Raw genomic sequence first — 18,286 nt, 5'->3', positions numbered from 1 at the left:
GCGTCTTTTTCCTTCACAGGTCTGCTTCTCAAAAAACCGCCTAATGTAATTGCCTCTTTACTGCTTCTCTGATTTGAGACAGAGCTGTGAAGTTCTGTGTGTTCTATTTGTCTCAGTCCTCTGAGTTCACAATTTAATTTTTTGGTTAGATATTTTAGAGCCCATAGTTGCACAGAGTTGTATGAAATTCCATACTAAGCTTTGGTTTTATGGAAAGTTTGTAACACCATTAGACCATTCCATTAGCGATGGCTCAGGGGTGACGTGGAAGAAGGAAGTGCCTGCTGCCCTGGATTTGTGACGGACCCCTAAAATCGTGTGGAGTTTTGAGTGTGTGTACACACATCTGTGCATTTTTCTGGGTTGAGGATCCATAGTTGTAATAAAAGATGTGACCCAAAACTGTCACAGAGTTAGCAAAACGCATTTTATACATAGTTAGTAATTTGTATGTACACTCTATGCTTTTATTTTTTTTCTGGTGAAGACAAATAAAAAGAAAATGTTTTTTAGTACTTTACTTCAGGATTCTTTTATATTGTTGCCTCTGTCTTGCTCTTCTTTCTTTTCTCCATCTTACGCATACTTAGCTAGCTTTTGTTATGTTTCAGGTACTGTTACAGATGCTTACATATATTATCTAATTTACTCTCTCAACAACCCTACGCCATATGTGTTATTATTATCTCCATGTTGTGCACGAGGAATCTCATGCACAGAGAGGTTAAGTAACTTGCCTAAGGTCACACAGCTAATAAGTGGTAGACTGGGATGCAAACTCAGGCAGTCTGACTTCAAAGTTCATACTCGTAACAATTTATAATCTACCACCTTTCATCTATTAGGATCCTAAGTATTTCTCAAGGCCCAGTTGAGTGATTGCCTTTTCAAAGAATTCTTCCTTGATTCTTGCTGTCAGAATTAGTTACATCCTCACTGGAGTTCACTACTGATGTGCTTGTAATGGTCCTCAACGTTTAATAGATTGATATTAATTACATTAGCTCTATATCTTGTGCATTCCACACTAGACTTAGGCTACTTGAGATCATTGATCGTATCTTCTTATGAATCTTTGTGTTTCCAGCCCTGGATCACAGATCTTAACACGAAGTATTTTGAGACCAAATATAATGGTTGGTTGGTTGGTAGAATGAATGATTGAAAGAATACATGTGTAAATTGACGTGTACGATATCTAACATGTAGCGATATGCCAGAGGGATTCCTAAAGTTCAGTTATATAATCTTACTTTCAACCTCAACCTTATAGGTACACATTTCTTTGTTCATATTTTAACAAATATTTTTTCAAAAATACTTATTTTGCTGTGCTCTGTGTCAGACCCTGTTTTGTGCTTGGCGTCTAGTGGTCAGCACAACAGAACACTACCTTCATGGGCCTTACAATTGAGTGGCCAAAGAACTGATAGGAAATTAACATTTAATTCCCACTGTGGAGGCCATTGTGGCGTACATTCTACATTCTGCGTAGGGCCGGTTCAGTAAACTGGAGTCCAAGGAAGGGCTCTCAGTGACCACTATCTTCAGTGGCTCTATCAGTGGAGTTTGAAGAGTTGACAGTATCAACATCAGAAGTGCATGTGGTCTTTGTCATATTTCACTGTTTAAGTTTTGATGTGTTTGCGTTTTAGTCATATAACTTAAATGAGGCTGTTTGTTTCTTATTCCGGATGTGTACACTGTCGTAAGGTCAGTTTGTCGTGTTTATTTTGATAGGGTACAATAGGCAGAACACGTAGGCATGGCCACTTTAAAACCTGAATATTCATCTAAAATATTTTATATCTATATGTGATATATTAAGTATTACATTTATAGATTTTATATCTGTATATAACTGATGAAATATTTATGTAGTAAAAATTTATTAAATTAGAGTATTTTTAAAATTAGGTCACAAAACGCTGTCACATAGAGCAAGGAGCATAGAGAAAAATCTAAGCACAACAGTGAATATTGTGTCTTTATGTATTATGGCAGTGGTAACTTAGCTTTGACCCATTCTCATGCTGCTATTTGCTATATTCAGCAACCTTTAAAAATCACATTAATGTTGCTTTGGATGCCAATACGTATCCAATACATAACCCTCTCAACTGGTTTTCCTAACTGACCATAACATGTTTGAGACTTATCAATGTTGTTGCACCTATCAATCATTTGTTCCTTTGTGTTGCTGAGTAGTATTCCATTATATGGATATTTCTATTTATTTACCCGTTTACCTGTTGAAGGACAGCTGGGTTATTTCCAGTTTGGGGAAATTATGAATAGACCTGTTATGAACATTGGTGAACAGGTTTTGTGTAAACATAAGTTTTCATTTTTCTAGGTTAAACACCTAGGAATGGGATTCCTGGGTCATATGGAAGTGTATGTTTAAGTGCATGAGAAACTGACAAACTCTTCTCCAGAATGGTTGTACCATTTTGCATTTCCACCAGCAATGGATGAGAGTTCCAGTTGTTCCACATCCCTGCCAGCATTTGGTATTGTCAGCATTTTGAAAGTTTAATCGTTTAATCATTCTAACATGAGTGCTTTTTCATGTGATTATTTGCCTTCTATCATATACTCCTTGGTGAAGCATCTTTTCAAATCTTTTGCCCATTTAGGGGGCTGTTTGTTTTCCTCCTGTTGAGTTTTAAGGATCTGTCATATATTCTACATCCAAGTCTTTTGTTAGACATGTGCTTTGCAAATATTTTCTCTCAGTATATATCTTGTCTTTTCATTTTCTTAACAGTATCTTTTGTAGAGCAAAAGTTTCAACTTTTGACAAAGTCTGAATTATCAATTTTGTCTTTATAGAGTTGTGCTTTTGTTGTTATGTTCAAGAATTCTTTTTTTCTTTTTTTTCTTTTGTGAGGAAGATTAGCCCTGAGCTGACATCTGTGCCAATCTTCCTCCATTTTATGTGTGTGGGATGCCTCCATAGCATGGCTGATGGGTGGAGTAGGTCCACATCCGGGATCCAAACCTGTGAACCCAGGCCACTGAAGTGGAGCATGCAGAACTTTAACCACTCGGCCATGGGACCAGCCCCCTTGAGAATTCTTTGTTTAATCCCAAGTCATGAATATTTTGTCCTTTGTTTTCTTCTAGATGTTTTATAGTTGTACATTTTGCATTTAGGTCTATGATTTGTTTTGAGTTAATTTTTGTAAAAGATGTGAGGTTTAGGTTGAGGTTAATATTTTTTTCTTTTTGCATACAGATGTTCAGTGGTTTCAGCACCATTTGTTTAAAAGACTTTTTCCACTGAATTGCCTTCACATCTTTATAAAAAAATCAATTGGCTATAGATAGAGAAGCGGATATAGAGATGGATATATTTGGATTGATAGATATCAATTTCTGGACTCTATTCTGTCCTGTTAGTCTAATCTATGTATTTGTCCTTTTGTCAATGCCATGTTCTTTTGATTATTGTACTTTTAAAATCTTAAAGTTTATTTATTTTCTCCCAATTTTATTCTTCATTTTCCAAATTGTCTTGGCTATTCAGTTCCTTTGTCTTTCCATATAAATTTTAGAATCAGCTTGCCTGTGTCTCCAAGAATCTTACTGGGACTTTGACAGGATTTGCATTGAATTTTTAGATTGATTTGGGGAATATAGACATCTTTCGTATACTGAGCTTTCCAATCCATGAATACTGTATGTTTCTCCATTTATTTATTTTGTGCATGATTGTTTTGTATTTTTCAACATACAGATCTTATAAATGCCTTGATGGATTTGTGCCCATTTAGAGGAGCTATTTTAAATGCTAGTTTTTAAAAAGTTGGTTTCCAGTTGGTCATTTGCTAGTATATAGAACTGTGATGAATTTTTATGTGTTGACCTTGTATCCTTTGGACTTACTAAGTTCACTTTTTAGTTCTAGGAATTTGGTAGAATTCTTAGAATTTTATACATAGTCACGCCTGTTGTCTGTGAATAGGAATAGTTCTATTTCTTTCTTCCCAATTCGTATGCCTTTTCTTTCTTTTGTCTTATTGCATTGGCTGGGATTTCTAGAATGATAAGAGTGTTGAGAATGGACAGCCTTGCTTTCCTTCTAATATTAGAGGAAAATCATTTCATCTTTCACCATGAAGTACGATTATTAGTTGTACATTTATTTGTTGAAGTATTTTTATGAAGACATCTGGGAAAGATTACTGAGAATTGGAATTATTTGTTTTTTTAATGTTTGTTAGAATCTGCCAGTGAAACCATGTGGGCCTCAAAATTTCTTTTTTCCCTTTTTAGCTCTAAGTCTGGTTTCTTTAGAAGTTAAAGGACTACATGGGTTATCTATTTTATCCTGGGTGAGTTTTAGTTTTTTTGTAGTCTTTTGAAGTTTTTGAGGAATTGGTCCATTTCATCTAAATTGTTGATTAATGTGTGTAGAATTATGTGAGTTCTATAGTGATAGTGCCCTTTATTCCTGATATTTTCCTCTTCTCTCTTTTCTTCTATGTCAATCTTAGTAGAAGTTTATCAATTTTATTGATTTTTTTTGAAGAATCAGCTGCTTTTGGTTTCATTGATTTTTCTGTTGTTTTTCTGTTTCCACTTTCATTGATATCTGTCCTTATATTTATTATTTCCTTCTTTCTACTTTCTTTGGGTTTATTTTTCTCTTCTTTTTCTAGTTCTTTAAAGTGGAAGCTTAATTATTTATTTGTTTTAGCAGGCAATTGACTCAGTTGAATTCAGGTCACACGTTCTGACTCACCTTCTGAGGGTTGTGGCTACAGTGTTGTTTTCAAAGCCTTTGCAGTACTATTCATATCCATCTGGTTTATGTACCACCAAGCTGCAGTATGAGATTTGGATGGAAAGCCTACTCTGTAGTTCATATCCTAAAGTCTATGGTATGATGTTTATGGTCGGATTCACACATTTGCAAGCTAAAGATGAACCCAAGAGTTCATCAACACCTTTATAGAGTTGGTTTCCTGAGCACCTCCTTTGCTGTTGTCATTCCCAGTACTTTCCAGTTTCCTGGGGCTCCCTTTTTTGGTCTTTCAGCCAGAAAGTTAAGACTTTAGTTACCTTGCTCTCCTGCATACTTTCTGCAATGGTGTTCATGTCCAGTATCAAGCAATAATATGGCAGAAAGAGAAAAAGAAGCAATATAGCTTTATCCCATCCTCTTGGGATCACAGCTCCTCTAATCACAAAGGAAGGTTCTCTTCCCTTACATTTTTAAGCACCTGAAGGCCTTTGTCATTGCTGCTGCCAGCATGACAAAATTGCCTGCTTACTGGGGTGTAAGAAAACAGAAGGGGAAAAAGTATAACAAAAAAAGGAGATTTCCTTGAATTTCTCTGAGCATTCAGAGTCCCTTTCCTTCCCTCAAACCAGAGCTCAAGGGCTTTCTTAGAGCTTTCTCTGCCTGCGACTGTTGTCTGTTTCAGGCTTTCTGCTGCCTAGAGTCCACACCAGGGTTTACTGGAAGGAAAAGGAGTGAAGAGCTCACCACCAGTTTGATGGTATTTTAAATTCTGGTCTTCTTTCCCAGTCTGCTGCTATCATTTACTTTTCAGAGTTCTCAAATAGCTGCTTTATGAATTCTGTCCAGGTTTTATAGCTGCATTCATTGGGAAATAATGGGTGTGCTTGCCCACCTTACCCAGAACTAGAGGGCTATCATACTCTATCCTCTTCTTACCCACTGCAGTTACTCTGAGTGTCATAGCTAAACTAGGCAAAACAGCTTTGCAGAGAGATCAGTGTATTTTGAACTGTAGCCTAAATATGCCATCTGACACAGCAATTACCATTTAAATATAAACAAGATGTTTCGCAATGCTGAATTGTGTAGATTCCTTTGTTACCCTTGGGGAAGGCAGAGTTAGACACAGATCCATGAAAAAAGTATGAATTGTCATATTTGACTACAAGCTGAATATGATTCAACATTCTAAAATTGCTTTTGATAAATGAAAGCTTCTTGGTAAAGGATGAAAGTAAACTGATTTTTGTTTCAAGAAGAAAGGGAGTTTTACTAAGAGAAAGAGAAGTATTTTTGATATGTCTTTGTTTTTTATGGTTCTGAGTTGAGTTTAAGAATTTTCTTATTGAGAAACTACTAAGATAAAGCTGAGAATCTTCAATCTTGGTGACTGAAGAAAACATAACTTTGTCATAGGTAGTTTAACGTTTGCATGCCTCTGGCCAGGGAAGTAGAGGATCCTTTGAAGACCCTTCTAAAATTCTGTAATTCTGTTCTCCAACTAGTCACATTAAAGATTTTGTTTTAACATTTTCTTGAAAATCTGTAATATGCTATAAGAGGTCTGTTCATTTTGTTTATTTAATACTGGCCTTTTAGTTAGAAAATAAGACTCCTGCTTTATTCAGAATCCTTTCTCTTTTCCTTTCTTCTTTCTATAAACTCTACTCTACCATACTCTGGAGTCTATCAGGGAGTAGCAAAAACATTGCCAAAGTAGAAATTTACATGTATGCCTTTGTAAACTATGAGATTTACTTCTAAAGTAGCCAAGAAGATCCATCAGACATGGTTTGCCTCAGAATGAATTAAGCTATTGGTGGCTAACACACAAACCTTCATGAGAACCTAAGGGTGAATAGCACTTCTGGGCCAGATGAGCTTCCAGAAGAATTTTTCATTCATGTCTAGGCAGAAATGTGTCCAGGGGCTGGCCTCATGGCTGAGTGGTTAAGTTCACACGCTCTGCTTCGGCAGCCCGGGGTTTCACCGATTCGGATCCTGGGCTCAGACATGGCACCGCTCATCAAGCCATGCTGAGGCAGCATCCCACATAGCACTCCAGAGGCACTCACAACTAGAATATACAACTATGTACTGGGGGGCTTTGGGGAAAAAAAGAAGAAAAAAAAAAGATCGGCAACAGATGTTAGCTCAGGTGCCAATCTTTAAGAAAAAAAGAAAAAAGAAATCAGTCCAGATTCTGATTTATGGATTATAGGTCTAAAGTTATGCTAAAATTCAGGGCATGACCTCAGACTACGAAAATCTGTCCCAAAGGGATCTAAGACATGAAGTAGGCAAGACTTGCCATGGGACATGACAGGGTCATCCTTTATCCCTAGTATTGATCAGGGAGGCCAGGCCCTGTATTACCTTGGTACACTTAACTAATGTCTTACCTTGTTCTCAGCAAGAATCCAAGTGGAGTTTTTAAATTTAGCCCAGGAGGTAATATGTGCCTGATATTATGCTGAGCACCTTGAGTTTTGATCCCACTTAACAACCTAATAGCAGTATGTGGTAACAATAGCAATTGCTATTATTCCCATTCCGTAGGTGACAAGACAGAATAAGAAATGTTAGGAAACTTGCTTGAGATCGTATGCCATAAAGTGATAATATTATCGCCCAGGGCTATCTGCTTTGATGATAGCATTTAAGGCACTGAACTCTGCTTTCAGTTTAACCTCTGATCATTTTCCTGTGTATGTGTGTGTTTATTTTCAGGTGTATGATTTACATATTTTAATAAAATCGCATGATGTAAACTTCTCTCCTTTTTAAGAAAACTTGGATGAATAATAACTTAGAATTCAATTTTGAGTGTTTCAAATGTGTGAATCTTTGGGATTACAGGTTTGCAGTTCAAGTGTTAGAAGAAAAATGTCAGAATGATAAACCCCAGTTAAAAATAAATTCTAGTTCAGCTGAAGAACTTGGAGAGCCTTTTAGAATCATTAGTGATGGTGTTTGGTCTGCAGACGAGGCTTATTGGGAGGGGTCATGCTCGCATCTACAGTGGATGGATGGCACCTGTGCTCTTCTCTTAGCCAAGGTAAACACAGATTGCAGCAGCTGGTACGGTTATGTAAAGGCATAATACATTTAGGACTCCCTCAACATTTAAAATTATATCTTGTTGCTTTTAACATTTATTTTTAGAGATGAATTATTCATGTCTGCGTAGGTGTGGCAACAGTCTTACGAGTCGGCACGTCTCGTGTGGTAGAAGGTCACTTCTAAATTGAAGCGAATGTTTACTCGGGTGTTGGCGTGAGATGCAGGGCATAAGGAGGCCACTGCAAGGTCAGCTTCAGGGGTAAAACATATTTTTAAAATTTTAAAAAGTCAAAATAAAAGTTAAAAAAATATGACTTTTGAAGTCCCATTACTTCAATAAACACAACAATAACTTTTTTAGATCATTCTACATACTTTGACTTTTAGAAGGTGAAGTGGAAATTTGGGTCTGAGTATCCTGAGCAGTGACGTCAAACCAGCAGAGGTTTCCAAGCCAGGTTGGAATTTTGGAAAGTGAAAAACTGGATTCTTCTCATTCTTCTATTGTGTGTCTTTTTATAGACAATAGCCTGAGTAATAAAACAAAATGTCCTGGTTTGCTTAGTGCGTCTTTTCAGTGGGCATCTGGATTAGCTTGCTAGGGCTGCCATAACAAAGCACCACAGACTGACTGGCTTACACAACAGACATTTCTTTCCTCACGGTTCCGGAGGTTAGAAGTCTGAGATCAAGGTGCTGGCAAGGTTGATGTCTTCTAAGACCTCTCTCCTTGGCTTCTAGATGGCCCTCTTCTCTTTGTGTCTTCACATGGTCTTCCCTCTATGTGCATCTGTGTCCTAATCTCTTCTTATAAGGACACCAGACAGATTGGATTAGGGTCCACCTATATGACCTCATTTTAACTTAATTCCTCTTTAAAGACCCTGTTTCCAGATACAGTCATATTCTGAGGTGAGATTAGAACTTCAGCATATGAATTTTTGGAGGACGCAACCCAGCTCATAACAACATCATACTAGATAAATTTGATTGAATTTTAGTTTTTTTCTTGTCACCACTGTGTGAAGGCTAAGCTTTGTGTATATTACTCATGTTGATAGCTTAATTCTTTAAAATCTTTTTTTTTTTTTTGTGAGGAAGATTGGCTTTGAGCTAACATCTGTGCCTATCTTCCCCTACTTTGTATGTGGGACGCCACTACAGCATGGCTTGATGAGTGGCGTATAGGTCTGTGTCTGGGATCTGAACTGGCAAACCCTGGGCTGCCGAAGCAGAGCACATGAACTTAACCACTATGCCACAAGGCCGGCCTCTAAAATCGTTTTTGTTAAATGGTATAGGGGAGCTGAAGGACGTTGCTCTTTTATTTATAGGAGATTGTCAGTATAAATTATGTGGGTACAATACGGTTGTTGACCTCTCTGGACCCAAATTCATTTTCTGTAAAATAAGGTGGTTGAACAATATGAACTTTAAATTTTTGTTCAGATCTGAATTCCTAAAGCATTATTATAATAAAAGCAACTATAGAAATACAGACTATAAATACAAAAGGAAAGAAGTAATTTTGCTAGGCTTTGTGAATAAAAGATCTGTTTTCAGATGGACTCTCCACCCAGGGGAAAAAAAAAGCTTAATACTTTTGGAAAGTATTCATTGATATCTTTAGATAAACCATTACAACTGCAACGTTATTAACAGATTTACTGTGCTCAGAGAGAAAAAAGAAGCATTTCAGTTTTTACTCCAGTACTGCAATAATAACTGATATCATATTCCACCATAGAGTAGGAAGAACATACCAATAACAAAGAAATGTAGACGTTTGTTTTGAGCATTCCAAGAGGGTATTTATTTTGGATTGCTTTGCTGAGGTGGTCATAAATTGCAATGCACATTTCTTTGTAGGAGAATTTCAATTTAATTATACCAATGCAATTGAGTTTTCCTAGTCTGTCATAATACCTTGAAACACTTACATGATGTGAAAAGAGAGCACACTTTTAAAGGCATAAAAAGAAAATACTTGTTGATGCTAGATTTAATTAATCCGCAGAACTCATCAACACATTTTGTGTCAGAAAATGAAATTCTAAAAATGAGTTCAGCAAGTTCCAAAGCTGTAGCTAAGATATTTGACTGAAATGAAAGTGGCGTTGGAAGAATTAGAAATGGTACAAAAAGGCCAAAGCTTTTCAGCTTTTTGTTACAGAGAACTATAATTATTTTATTTTTCTTAATTAATCATTTAGACTCTACTGCTCTCAAGAGGGGTGATTTATGTTCCTTAATTGGGTCATAAATAAATCTTGTGGTCTGACAGCATTTTTTGCCCAGGCAAAGTGAGACAAGCACGTGTTTCCTTGAAGAAAGGTTCTTGGCTTATGAAATGTTAGGATGCTGCCTTCGATAGACAGCTGATTATCTGTAATATGGTTAAATGAAAGGAGAGCAATAAATGGGACAAGCCAAAGTACCCCGAATTATTTTCACATTCTGTTATGACAGTCTCAGCAAAAATGATTCTTTTCCTTCTCTCTCTGCTTATTTTCTTTTCAGTATTGGTAGCACTAAAATATTAACTATATTTTAATTGTTTATTTTGTATTTGTTCTTCATCATCTAATTTACTTGTTAGTCTACCATTAAAGGTTTATCTTAAGGAAAATTTTTCTCAAGTTTTCTTATCAAACTTTACAAAAGTTGTTTTTGTTGGTTAGCAATTGTAGTGATAGAACTGTATGATTTTTACAGGCTCTGTTCTAGCAATATGTCATTGTTCTGTCCATTCTTACACAGACAAGAAGAATGGTTCCAGACAAAAAAGCACCATGGTAATTGGATCAGGTGTTAGAGAATGGTGACAAAGAGTTCTCGCCTAATTGGCTGCATTTGCTGAGTTGGGAAGGGAGTCGGGTTTGGAGGACTCTGATTCTTGGATTTCTTCTTGGATTTCTGACAAAGAAACCTGGGGTAGTGGGAACACATCTGTGCCACAAGTGGGGGGCTTAGCTTTCCACCAGCTGTAGGTTGATGAATAGGAGGGTTGTGATGCCATCTCTCTCTCTCCTGAGCCAAATGTAGCACCACTGAGTATCCCAGACCTTGGCGAGCCATTGCCAACCAGGAGGGAAAAAATGAGTCAAAATGTAACACAGTACAATACTGATTACCTAGTAAGAAAAAATGATTTTGCAAATAGTGTTTCGCTAGTACCCAGGTTTTGGGAAAGTATATGCGCCCTTTTATAAAATGTGTATATAGAAAGCTGAAACCATTCACAGAAATGTTTCTTATGTAATGCCATTTATTGTCAGGCCAATACTTTTTATTTTCTTGATATAAAACCAAACATGGAATCTTCTCCTTACTGAGCCTGTTTCCGAGGGAAGCAGAACTACTTCCACACAATTTGTCCAGTAGCTTTTCAACAGGAACACATCTTGTAATTCATGCATTCAATCCTTTCTCAAACGAATTGGGCTTACAACGTTTCTCCACCTTAAAAGATTTCCGTATTTATTTTCACTGCATTATTGCTGCATGCATTTTTGGCTACTGCTTTGGTTATTTTTACATATAAAAAAATTCTACATTCTTGACTTTTTTCTCTAGGCTTGTAGGTGAAATAAGTGTTAAATATTTAAAAATTACATGTGCTCTAGGGAGTTTTTTTGGTAAAAATATTGTTTTAATGTTACACAGACACCCACTCAAATACCACCATTTGATTCATCCAAGTGTGTAGGGTTACTAGAGGATGAGCAAAGGTCCTAGTAGTCGTAAGCCTAATTCCAGTGTCCTTCGTGATATGTGAAAGGCCGCAAGTGTTTTCTTCCGTGAAATGACGTTTTTTAAACTATGCAAATCCCAACACTTGCTCCACACTCCTTTCCAGCAAAGAAAGTCAGTTTCTTTGTCAAGTTGCAAATAAGAACAGGATATTACAACAGCTAGTGACTGCAAACCCGAGTGAAGATTTTTAGCATTTAAATAGCAAATAAATGTAAGGTTTTCCCTTTGTTTGGTATATAGAAATTCAAACCTGAAGGAAAAAAATGTCTTTTCCCCCTAAGCATATGAGATCTGAAGTGGTTTAGATGACTCGAAAGTAACATTATCCTATTATGTCTCATTGGTTCAAGCCCAGTGAACCATTTCCTTACTCTATTGGAAATAGTGATTAATGGTCTTCTTTACAATCAGAACAGCAAAAGAATTCTCCATGCCATTGCAGGCTATGGTACTAAAACATATTAGTGTTTTATGATAGAATCTTTAGTCATTTTTAATAGCCAGGAAACCTCCGTTAGGTGGACTTACTTTAAAGTGGAAATAATTCTGCCCTGGTGTGATGAAAGACAAGGCTTGAGTTCTTATTCCCATTCCAATTGTTCTTAACTGTTCTTCATCTCAGCAGTTTGAGTTTGTAGAACTCTACTACAAAAATCCATGTCCCCTCTATGTCTAATTTCCAGCCCTCTTTATTTCCTGTGGTATTTGCTTCCTTTGTCTTTCATCATGATATTTGTCCAACTTTTATGCTTCTTAAGCATAAAATAGTATGAAAAGAGTGTGAGTGGGAACTTAAGGTCTAAAACTCCAATTCTAAAGACTTTTCTGAAAGGTTGTCATCCCCAGATGCCAATTCAGCAAATATTAAGGCAGGAGACTCTCACGAGATTTAAAACTATAGTTGATGTCTAATCACAAGTAGAAATTCTTCTCCATTCATATTAATCAAAGGCAAGCCAGAGAATCAACTCCATACATGAGGGTAGCACAGGAAAAATGTGATGCCTGAGCACTGAGATTATTTGTTTGTTGGTTTTAGCAATGGGAACTGGTTTTTCCTTTGAAGCAAATTCTGCTGAGTGGTCCCCATTCTGGCCAATGATGCACATTACATAGCATGCATGATTAGGCGGGATGTAGAATGTAGTCGGTTGTCATGAAAAATAGTTTTTCTCATTGCAAAATTAGCAAGTCCATATGGAAAGCAGTAGCTTAACACATAGATAGATACATATATATAGCTGGGCATCCTGTCCTCAAGAGCTCATGATTTACTGGGGGAAGAAAATCATCATGTCATGACCACATTTACATTTCACACTGACTGCTCAGTCTGCTGCGATCAGTCTAAGATGCAAAATGATAGTAGCTTGGTCTGTGGGGTTTTAGTGGAACGGGTAGAGAAGCATACATATCTGAACGACGTTTAAAGGAGGATGAATGTCAGGGGAAAGAAAGGAGCAGTTGGCAGTTTAGTTGGGAAATCAGGGAAGTGTTTTGAACTGAAATCCAGGAGAAAAATGCTTCAAGGAGCAGGGAGTTAACCACAATGTGGAATGCTGCTGAAGGGGCAGTTAGGGTGAGAATTGAGAATTGAATTTAATGTGCATGTACTCAAGGAAAGGAGAAAGTGAAGAGACTGTGTGATCTTATGTAGAGGGAAGTTTGAGCGTCTACGACTTAAAAAATAAATCTGTAACTCTGGTACCCAGATGTTGTAACATTAGGTATATATGATGTGGTTTCACATGAAAGTCTCAGAATTGGATGATGGAGTCAATAACAGCTATGACATTCACTGCCACAAAAAGAAATGGGTGGTCAGGGGAATTTGAAGTGTTGATCAAAGCTGTTGGCCTGTTGCTTTTCCTTTAAAGCAGAAGTGATGAAACTGCTATACCTGTCAAATCTGCTTGCAATGCCACCAAGTGAAGCCACTACTAGTTCTTCATCTTTGCTTGTTTAAATGCCAAGAACATGATATCTAGCAGAAGAGACAGTTTATAATAACCACATGCTAATTTCACTCGATTGCATATTCATTTATTACAATTTCAGAAGCATAAAATTTGTTACAAAATTCAATGGAAGCATGAAAATGTGCATTTCAATGTGTACTTGAAAATCTTCAGAAAAATTTTAAATTGTTTTGTTTCGGCCAATGGCATAAAAATTCTTTGCTATGTGGTACTTATAGTCTATTTTTAATCTGTTAGCCATGAAGTCAGTAAACGTTTTTGATATGTGTCTAGTTCGGGTACTTAAGGTTTACCTTCTTTTGCCGTTAGTGTCTGTGGCGAATTATCTCAGTGACTTAAAACCCAATTCTGACCCAAACAGTAGAAGAAAGGGCTATGAAAAGAAACTATGGAGAGAGAGATTTAGGTTCTTTAAGAAGAATTTACAAATGCTTAGCGCAGTCGAAACAAAGAATAGGGCACCTCTGTTCTGTACCTCACTACTGGGTGAGGATCAGGCAGAGACTGAGCCATCATTTGAAGATGGAGGCGTAGAGGAATGTTGAATCAGATGGAATAGCAAATATCGAATTATATGACATCTATAATCTCTCCCAACCCTGTAATGTTTTAATTCCATGCTCTTGTTGGAGATTGGGAGGGATAGCTGTCTAAAATAATTTGTAAGCTATGACATATCAACCACCTCCTAAATGGATCCTTAAGAGGCTGACAACTTGCTCAACTTCTGTCAAAAAAGCACTAACCACCTTTAAAGGTACTTTCTCTAGAACAACATGTTGGGCGGTGGGAGCTCATGATTGACTCCTGCTAATGTGATTTTGGTTTATCCTTGGTTCCAAATTCAAAAACACCTTTACAATTTATTTCAGATTCTTGAGGCATTGTTCTCTACTCTAGGCAGAAGATAACTGAATTATTCTGTCTGAATTTGGCAGGTGTCAGAAATCCATTTTAAATCTGTTCAAACGCCTCGATTCAATTTGGTTTTACTGTTCAGTGTAAAAAGGCCCATTTGGGTGTGTTTTGGGGTAGATTATTGTCAGTGGCAGTTTCAAAATGTCCCAGGATAAATTGCAGCAATTTCTAGGAAGTTACTAAAGGAAACTAAGTATAATTATATTTAAATAAGGCCCAGCTTGATAGCTGATGAAAGGATGTGGTAGTAGATGTTTCTGGTTGACTGTTATTTAGTTGAAGAACAGGCAGTCTTGAAATGGATTGCATACCTTTCAGGCAGAGACATCTACCCTTTGTATATTCCTTCCTCTTTCTTTTTGTGCATATCCCTCTGGAGATAAAATGCAAGGGAGTGAGACAGCATAATCCAGTATGGATTTACCTCCAGGTCTAGAGAGCTAGGTAGAAAAAGGACAGAAATGGACAGCCAAATCAGGGTTTGCTGGGGGCTCACAAAGAGAAAAGCCACTAGTGAGCAGCTCAGAGACACTCTGATGCCAAACTGTGCTAAGGCCTCAGGGCCTTGCATAGGCCCAGAGAAATCTGACTCTTCCTTGCTTTTCATTCATTTATTCAAAAACAGGTATTGTAAACAACACAGACCAGGCTCTATTTTAGGTACTGGAGCTGCAAAGAGGAGGAAGAAATAGTCTTTTATGCCATGAATTCACACTAGAAATTAATATTTTAATCAAAGTCCATTTCATAAAATTAGGGCCAATTCAAGTGAATTCTACTAAAGATGAGTTAGAAATATACTTTATTATATCTAAGTTATGATTGGGTAGAATCTCACATTTACATTGCTTGAAAGAAATCAAAGCAACTTATTTCTATTATTATTAAATCAGGCCTCAAGGGAGAAAGGCAGACAGAGTTGTGATGTTTTTCTACTTTGCAAAGGAAAACTCTTTATATGTGAGTAACGAATGCCTGGTTAAATTGTAATTTGTCATAAAAATCGGAGTCTACATAGTGTTTTTAAGGGGCAGGTCTTACACTGAACCATTTAAGAAATGTTAATGAAAACAGGATATTTACAAGGTAAAAATGTAGAATGATTATATAACTTTAAGGGCCTCCTCTGTAACATGAATTAGGATTTATATTCTCAATATCTTTAAGTAGAATATCTTGCAAACATTCTCATCCAGCAGTCCCCACTTGCTTTCTCGCCCAACAGACTATAGGTGACTGTGTAACTCTGAATCTTGTCTCCCTACCCATGTTGACAGACTCTCATCCTGCCAAGGTTTGAGATCTACTAACTGCTCTTTAGAGCTGTGACTCCAGCTTCTGCTATGATGTTGTAATCCATGACTGAATAAAAAAAATGTAGGGCTTGTGGAAGTTGAAGAAGCGTCAGGATGCTATTAATAGTAACAACAACAATATATTATTTTTGAACACCTACTACTTACCAGGAATGTGCTAATGCCTTACATGTACCTTCTCATTTGGTGCTCACTACATTCCTATTATCAGTCCCATTTTCAGGCGAGAAAATGACTCGGGGAATTAACTCCAGAGTTCTCAACATTAACCACATGTTAACTGACAGAGTTCAGATTAGAACTAAGGTTTTTCTGACTCTACATCCTGCTTTATGTGCTGTGCTATGTTGTCTTAATATTATGTGCAGGGGATTCTAATGAGAGGCGTCCGCTAGCAGTCTGAGAGAAGCAGTGTTTAGTAAAGAAATTGAAAAAATGAAGAAGTTTAAAGGCATAGAGGGAAATTTGACTCTAATGGATTGAAAGTCTTTGAAGAGCCAAGAATAATTAAAAAGAAAACCAAACCCCCAAACTCTTGGCAGAACCTACTGGAGAGCAGAGAGTAATGAGAATTAGGTGGAAGTTGGATAGCAGTGAGTGTTCAGGGAGTTGCCTTAATGGCACTCCTCCCCTTCGCCCCCTTCTGAACATCTCAGGGTAACAGGTGTGCATAACATGGATGAGGGAAGCTATGGTCTGGAGATTGTGGTGGCCCATCTGTGTGACTTTAGTGAGAGGTGCTCTTGTTATGGTTCTTGAGAAAGTCATCCTGGGCTTTTAGAGGAGCTCAATCTTGACATTTCTGAGAAAATTAGAAGGTGACAGATTGAGGTCACTGCCCCGATTTCAAAGGGAGTTCACAGATTGCTGAGTCTCTTTTGGGAACTTGAAAGCTTCCATGGAAGTCAGGTTTAGAACCTCTAATATAGAGCTGAAATCAGTTTAGGAGTAGCTTCTGGTGGATGTTGGCACGGACGCAAATTCATTTTTACCCAGGTTGTTAGTCTCTTCTATGCTCTACTAAATTTCTTAGCAAAATTTAATTTTAGAAAACTAATAGCAGTGCTATTCCCCAGACTCCAAGGATCAACTTTGTCATCCTCCACCTCCAGCCAGCCTTTAATGGGACACTAATACGTTATGACACAAAGGGACACAATTGAATTACTTGGCTTTCATTTAATCTCAGTGTACACTCCCCCATGTTCTAGTTGTCTGTTTTCATGTCATCATTTGGCCTGTAAAATACCAGATGGGAGAAGATCCAGGAGAATCATGACACCAGCCAGGCTAGACAATTTCCTCTCAGAGGAAGCCCAGCAGCTTCTCAGAAGTGTCTAGGGAGGTTCCTGTATATGCCCTAAAATTCTTTCAATACCTGGCAGCAGCAGATGCTATTGTACGTTAGCAGAACTTTATCTAGGAGAGCAATTTTCAGAATAGTAATTAAGCTGATAATAGCTGATATCTCTTGAATACTTACAATGTGCCGGGCGTTTTTCTAAGCACATCACCTGTATTGACTCATTTAATTCTCATAATATCCATATGAGGTAGATGCTGTGATTATCCCCACTTTATCTATGAGGGAAACTGAAGCACAGAGTTTCCTGATTAACCTGTAATAGGAAGAACTTTACTCCAAATCCAGGCAATCCGACTTAGAGTCTGAGCTCTTAACCACTTTGCTGAGCTGCCTCCCATACCTACTGTTTACACCAGGGCCCAGAATAATTCAAAGGTGTTTTCCGTCATGGACCCTCTGATTGAGTGCCCTAAAATTTGCTGATGGGCCTCATGTGTGGCAACATTTGACAGCAGGCCCGAACACCAGGTACCCTAGTCAGAACAGCGGGTTTAAGTAAGCTGCTGCTAGTGGCAAAGAGGGATGCATTGTAGATTGTTGCGAGAAAATGGGAGCTGAGAGTGAGAGAGTGAATGTGTAGAGAGGTGGATGGGAGAAAATGACAAGGGGTTAGTGAGAGTCTCCATTTTCTTTTCATCTTGCTTAGCTGGTTACTCTAGAGATGAAGAGACAGAATATGTGAATTCATTTGGGATCCTGAAAGTTCTATTCACATAACAGTTCCTGTTGTATGTCCATGGTGAACCACCTGTAAGTCAGGAAGATTGATGGGAGGTAATGGTGTGTGGCTGGAATCAACAGGCATAGATGAGAAACTGCGAAGTAGAAGCATGTGGACAGGGAGCAGGCACTGATGGATTTTGAGAAAGGTGGTACATACTGGTTAGCCGATGGGGAGCTCCCTGGAGAAGGAGTACAATGACTGGTCTGCAGTCATTCTCTGAATGCTATTTCTCACTCCACAGCTACTGCTGTACCCAGGTCTCAGCTTTGATACCTCCAGCCCACCGGAGAACACTAGAGCTCACTGCTGTTTGATTTGCTGTTGTCTCAACAGTTGTTTAGGTGGAGGTCTTTCCACATCGGTCCTCCCTCATCTCCCGTTACAGAGTATGATGGGCCACCACATTCTGTA

At 37.8% G+C, this 18,286-nt stretch overlaps 1 protein-coding gene across 13 annotated transcripts in view; it reads left to right on the top strand.

Moving 5' to 3' along the window:
* Positions 1 to 18,286, top strand: part of DGKI (diacylglycerol kinase iota) — a 423,828-nt gene that overhangs the window by 287,352 nt on the left and 118,190 nt on the right. The window lies entirely within an intron of this gene.

Source organism: Equus caballus, chromosome 4 (assembly GCF_041296265.1).
Source record: "Equus caballus isolate H_3958 breed thoroughbred chromosome 4, TB-T2T, whole genome shotgun sequence".
Lineage (NCBI taxonomy): Eukaryota > Metazoa > Chordata > Mammalia > Perissodactyla > Equidae > Equus > Equus caballus.
This window is presented reverse-complemented; position numbering and strand designations above follow the sequence as displayed.